Consider the following 6,241-nt stretch of genomic DNA (forward strand, 5'->3'; position numbering starts at 1 on the left):
ACGAATGTCTCATATATTTGTGATTTTTTGTACTGATGCAGGATAATTGTACTTTAGGGTCAACAACCTCGTTTCAAGTTTTTAGATTTTAGACGAAAAATTGATAAACGAAGCACTTAAAATAGACGAGTGTCTCTTATATTTGCGATTATTTGTATCAATACAGGATAATTGTACTTTAGGGTCAACAACCTCGTTTCAAGTTTTTAGATTTTAGACGTAGGATTGATAAACGAGGCACTTAAAAGAGACGAGTGTCTCATATATTTGCGATTTTTGTATTGATACAGGATATTTGTACTTTAGGGTCAACAACCTCGTTTCAAGTTTTTATATTTTAGACGTAAAATTGATAAACGAGGCATTTAAAAGAGACGAGTGTCTCATTTATTTGTGATTTTTTGTACTGATACAGGATAATTGTACTTTAGGGTCAACAACCTCGTTTCAAGTTTTTAGATTTTAGACGAAAAATTGATAAACGAGGCATCAAAACGAGACGAGTGTCTCATATATTTGCGATTTTTTGTTTTGATACAGGATTAAATTTGATAAACGAGGCATTCAAAAGAGACGAGTGTCTCATATATGCGATTTTTTGTATTAATGCAGAATAATTGTACTTTAGGGTCAACAACCTCGTTTCAAGTTTTTATATTTTAGACGTAGGATTGATGAACGAGGCACTTAAAAGAGACGAGTGTCTCATATATTTGTGATTTTTTGTACTGATGCAGGATAATTGTACTTTAGGGTCAACAACCTCGTTTCAAGTTTTTAGATTTTAGACGTAAAATTGATAAACGAGGCATTTAAAAGAGACGAGTGTCTCATACATTTGTGATTTTTTATTTTGATACAGGATAATTGTACTTTAGGGTCAACAACCTCTTTTCAAGTTTTTATACTTAAGACGTAAAATTGATAAACGAGGCATTTAAAAGAGACGAGTGTCTCATATATTTGTGATTTTTTGTACTGATGCAGGAGGATACTTTGGGGTCAACAACCTCGTTTCAAGTTTTTATATTTTAGACGTAAAATGGATAAACGAGGCATTTAAAAGAGACGAATGTCTCATATATTTGTGATTTTTTGTACTGATGCAGGATAATTGTACTTTAGGGTCAACAACCTCGTTTCAAGTTTTTAGATTTTAGACGAAAAATTGATAAACGAGGCACTTAAAATAGACGAGTGTCTCTTATATTTGCGATTATTTGTATCAATACAGGATAATTGTACTTTAGGGTCAACAACCTCGTTTCCAGATTTTATATTTTAGACGTAAAATTGATAAACGAGGCATTTAAAAGAGACGAGTGTCAAATATATTTGCGATTTTTTGTATTGATGCAGGATAATTGTACTTTAGGGTCAACAACCTCGTTTCAAGTTTTTATACTTTAGACGTAAAATTGATAAACGAGGCATTTAAAAAAGACGAGTGTCTCATATATTTGTGATTTTTTGTACTGATACAGGATAGTTGTACTTTAGGGTCAACAACCTCGTTTCAAGTTTCTATATTTTAGACGTAAAATTGATAAACGAGGCACTTAAAAGAGACGAGTGTCTCATATATTTGCGATTTTTTATATTGATACAGGATAATTGTACTTTTGGGTCAACAACCTCGTTTCAAGTTTTTATACTTTAGACGTAAAATTGATAAACGAGGCATTTGAAAGAGACGAGTGTCTCATATATTTGTGATTTTTTGTACTGATACAGGATAGTTGTACTTTAGGGTCAACAACCTCGTTTCAAGTTTTTATATTTTAGACGTAAAATTGATAAACGAGGCATCAAAACGAGACGAGTGTCTCATATATTTGCGATTTTTTGTATTGATACAGGATAATTGTACTTTAGGGTCAACAACCTCGTTTCAAGTTTCTATATTTTAGACGTAAAATTGATAAACGAGGCACTTAAAAGAGACGAGTGTCTCATATATTTGCGATTTTTTATATTGATACAGGATAATTGTACTTTAGGGTCAACACCTCGTTTCAAGTTCTTATACTTTAGCCGCAAAATTGATAAACGCGGCATTTAAATGAGACGAGTGTCTCATATACTTGCGATTTTTTGTAATGATACAGAATAATTGTACTTTAGGGTGATTAACCTTGTTTTAAGTTCTTCTATTTTAGCCGTAAAATTGATAAACAAGGCATTAAAAAGAGACAAGTGTCTCATATATGCGATTTTTTGTATTAATGCAGGATAATTGTACTTTAGGGTCAACAACCTCGTTTCAAGTTTTATATTTTAGACGTAAAATTGATAAACGAGGCATTTAAAAGAGACGAGTGTCTCATATATTTGTGATTTTTTGTACTGATACAGGATAATTGTACTTTAGGGTCAACAACCTCGTTTCAAGTTTTTATACTTTAGACGTAAAATTGATAAACGAGGCATTTAAAAGAGACGAGTGTCTCATATATTTGTGATTTTTTGTACTGATACAGGATAGTTAAACTTTAGGGTCAACAACCTCGTTTCAAGTTTTTATACTTTAGACGTAAAATAGATAAACGAGGCATTTAAAAGAGACGAGTGTCTCATATATTTGTGATTTTTTTGTACTGATACAGGATAGTTGTACTTTAGGGTCAACAACCTCGTTTCAAGTTTTTATATTTTAGACATAAAATTGATAAACGAGGCATCAAAACGAGACGAGTGTCTCATATATTTGCGATTTTTTGTATTGATACAGCATAATTGTAGTTTAGGGTCAACAACCTCGTTTCAACTTTCTATATTTTAGACGTAAAATTGATAAACGAGGCACTTAAAAGAGACGAGTGTCTCATATATTTGCGATTTTTTATATTGATACAGGATAATTGTACTTTAGGGTCAACAACCTCGTTTCAAGTTTTTATACTTTAGACGTAAAATTGATAAACGAGGCATTTAAAAGAGACGAGTGTCTCATATATTTACGATTTTTTATATTGATACAGGATAATTGTACTTTAGGGTCAACAACCTCGTTTCAAGTTTTTATACGTTAGACGTAAAATTGATAAACGAGGCATTTAAAAGAGACGAGTGTCTCATATATTTGTCATTTTTTGTACTGATACAGGATAGTTGTACTTTAGGGTCAACAACCTCCTTTCAAGTTTTTATACTTTAGATGTAAAACTGATAAACGAGGCATTTAAAAGAGACGAGTGTCTCATATATTTGCGATTTTTTGTACTGATACAGGATAATTGTACTTTAGGGTCAACAACCTCGTTTCAAGTTTTTATACTTTAGACGTAAAATTGATAAACGATGCATTTAAAAGAGACGAGTGTCTCATATATTTGTGATTTTTTGTACTGATACAGGATAGTTGTACTTTATGGTCAACAACCTCGTTTCAAGTTTTTTATATTTTAGACGTAAAATTGATAAACGAGGCACTTAAAAGAGACGAGTGTCTCATATATTTGCGATTTTTTATATTGATACAGGATAATTGTACTTTAGGGTCAACACCTCGTTTCAAGTTCTTATACTTTAGCCGCAAAATTGATAAACGCGGCATTTAAATGAGACGAGTGTCTCATATACTTGCGATTTTTTGTAATGATACAGAATAATTGTACTTTAGGGTGATTAACCTCGTTTCAAGTTCTTATATTTTAGCCGTAAAATTGATAAACAAGGCATTAAAAAGAGACGAGTGTCTCATATATGCGATTTTTTGTATTAATGCAGGATAATTGTACTTTAGGGTCAACAACCTCGTTTCAAGTTTTATATTTTAGACGTAAAATTGATAAACGAGGCATTTAAAAGAGACGAGTGTCTCATATATTTGTGATTTTTTGTACTGATACAGGATAATTGTACTTTAGGGTCAACAACCTCGTTTCAAGTTTTTATACTTTAGACGTAAAATTGATAAACGAGGCATTTAAAAGAGACGAGTGTCTCATATATTTGTGATTTTTTGTACTGATACAGGATAGTTGTACTTTAGGGTCAACAACCTCGTTTCAAGTTTTTATACTTTAGACGTAAAATAGATAAACGAGGCATTTAAAAGAGACGAGTGTCTCATATATTTGTGATTTTTTGTACTGATACAGGATAGTTGTACTTTAGGGTCAACAACCTCGTTTCAAGTTTTTATATTTTAGACATAAAATTGATAAACGAGGCATCAAAACGAGACGAGTGTCTCATATATTTGCGATTTTTTGTATTGATACAGCATAATTGTAGTTTAGGGTCAACAACCTCGTTTCAAGTTTCTATATTTTAGACGTAAAATTGATAAACGAGGCACTTAAAAGAGACGAGTGTCTCATATATTTGCGATTTTTTATATTGATACAGGATAATTGTACTTTAGGGTCAACAACCTCGTTTCAAGTTTTTATACTTTAGACGTAAAATTGATAAACGAGGCATTTAAAAGAGACGAGTGTCTCATATATTTGCGATTTTTTATATTGATACAGGATAATTGTACTTTAGGGTCAACAACCTCGTTTCAAGTTTTTATACGTTAGACGTAAAATTGATAAACGAGGCATTTAAAAGAGACGAGTGTCTCATATATTTGTCATTTTTTGTACTGATACAGGATAGTTGTACTTTAGGGTCAACAACCTCGTTTCAAGTTTTTATACTTTAGATGTAAAACTGATAAACGAGGCATTTAAAAGAGACGAGTGTCTCATATATTTGCGATTTTTTGTACTGATACAGGATAATTGTACTTTAGGGTCAACAACCTCGTTTCAAGTTTTTATACTTTAGACGTAAAATTCATAAACGATGCATTTAAAAGAGACGAGTGTCTCATATATTTGTGATTTTTTGTACTGATACAGGATAGTTGTACTTTAGGGTCAACAACCTCGTTTCAAGTTTTTTATATTTTAGACGTAAAATTGATAAACGAGGCACTTAAAAGAGACGAGTGTCTCATATATTTGCGATTTTTTATATTGATACAGGATAATTGTACTTTAGGGTCAACAACCTCGTTTCAAGTTTTTATACGTTAGACGTAAAATTGATAAACGAGGCATTTAAAAGAGACGAGTGTCTCATATATTTGTCATTTTTTGTACTGATACAGGATAGTTGTACTTTAGGGTCAACAACCTCGTTTCAAGTTTTTATACTTTAGATGTAAAATTGATAAACGAGGCATTTAAAAGAGACGAGTGTCTCATATATTTGCGATTTTTTGTACTGATACAGGATAATTGTACTTTAGGGTCAACAACCTCGTTTCAAGTTTTTATACTTTAGACGTAAAATTGATAAACGAGGCATCAAAACGAGACGAGTGTCTCATATATTTGCGATTTTTTGTATTGATACAGCATAATTGTAGTTTAGGGTCAACAACCTCGTTTCAAGTTTCTATATTTTAGACGTAAAATTGATAAACGAGGCACTTAAAAGAGACGAGTGTCTCATATATTTGTGATTTTTTATATTGATACAGGATAATTGTACTTTAGGGTCAACAACCTCGTTTCAAGTTTTTATACTTTAGACGTAAAATTGATAAACGAGGCATTTAAAAGAGACGAGTGTCTCATATATTTGCGATTTTTTATATTGATACAGGATAATTGTACTTTAGGGTCAACAACCTCGTTTCAAGTTTTTATACGTTAGATGTAAAATTGATAAACGAGGCATTTAAAAGAGACGAGTGTCTCATATATTTGTCATTTCTTGTACTGATACAGGATAGTTGTACTTTAGGGTCAACAACCTCGTTTCAAGTTTTTATACTTTAGATGTAAAACTGATAAACGAGGCATTTAAAAGAGACGAGTGTCTCATATATTTGCGATTTTTTGTACTGATACAGGATAATTGTACTTTAGGGTCAACAACCTCGTTTCAAGTTTTTATACTTTAGACGTAAAATTCATAAACGATGCATTTAAAAGAGACGAGTGTCTCATATATTTGTGATTTTTTGTACTGATACAGGATAGTTGTACTTTAGGGTCAACAACCTCGTTTCAAGTTTTTTATATTTTAGACGTAAAATTGATAAACGAGGCACTTAAAAGAGACGAGTGTCTCATATATTTGCGATTTTTTATATTGATACAGGATAATTGTACTTTAGGGTCAACAACCTCGTTTCAAGTTTTTATACGTTAGACGTAAAATTGATAAACGAGGCATTTAAAAGAGACGAGTGTCTCATATATTTGTCATTTTTTGTACTGATACAGGATAGTTGTAC

The sequence above is a fragment of the Hydractinia symbiolongicarpus genome, chromosome 1 (genome assembly GCF_029227915.1).
Source record: "Hydractinia symbiolongicarpus strain clone_291-10 chromosome 1, HSymV2.1, whole genome shotgun sequence".
Taxonomy (NCBI): Eukaryota; Metazoa; Cnidaria; class Hydrozoa; order Anthoathecata; family Hydractiniidae; genus Hydractinia; species Hydractinia symbiolongicarpus.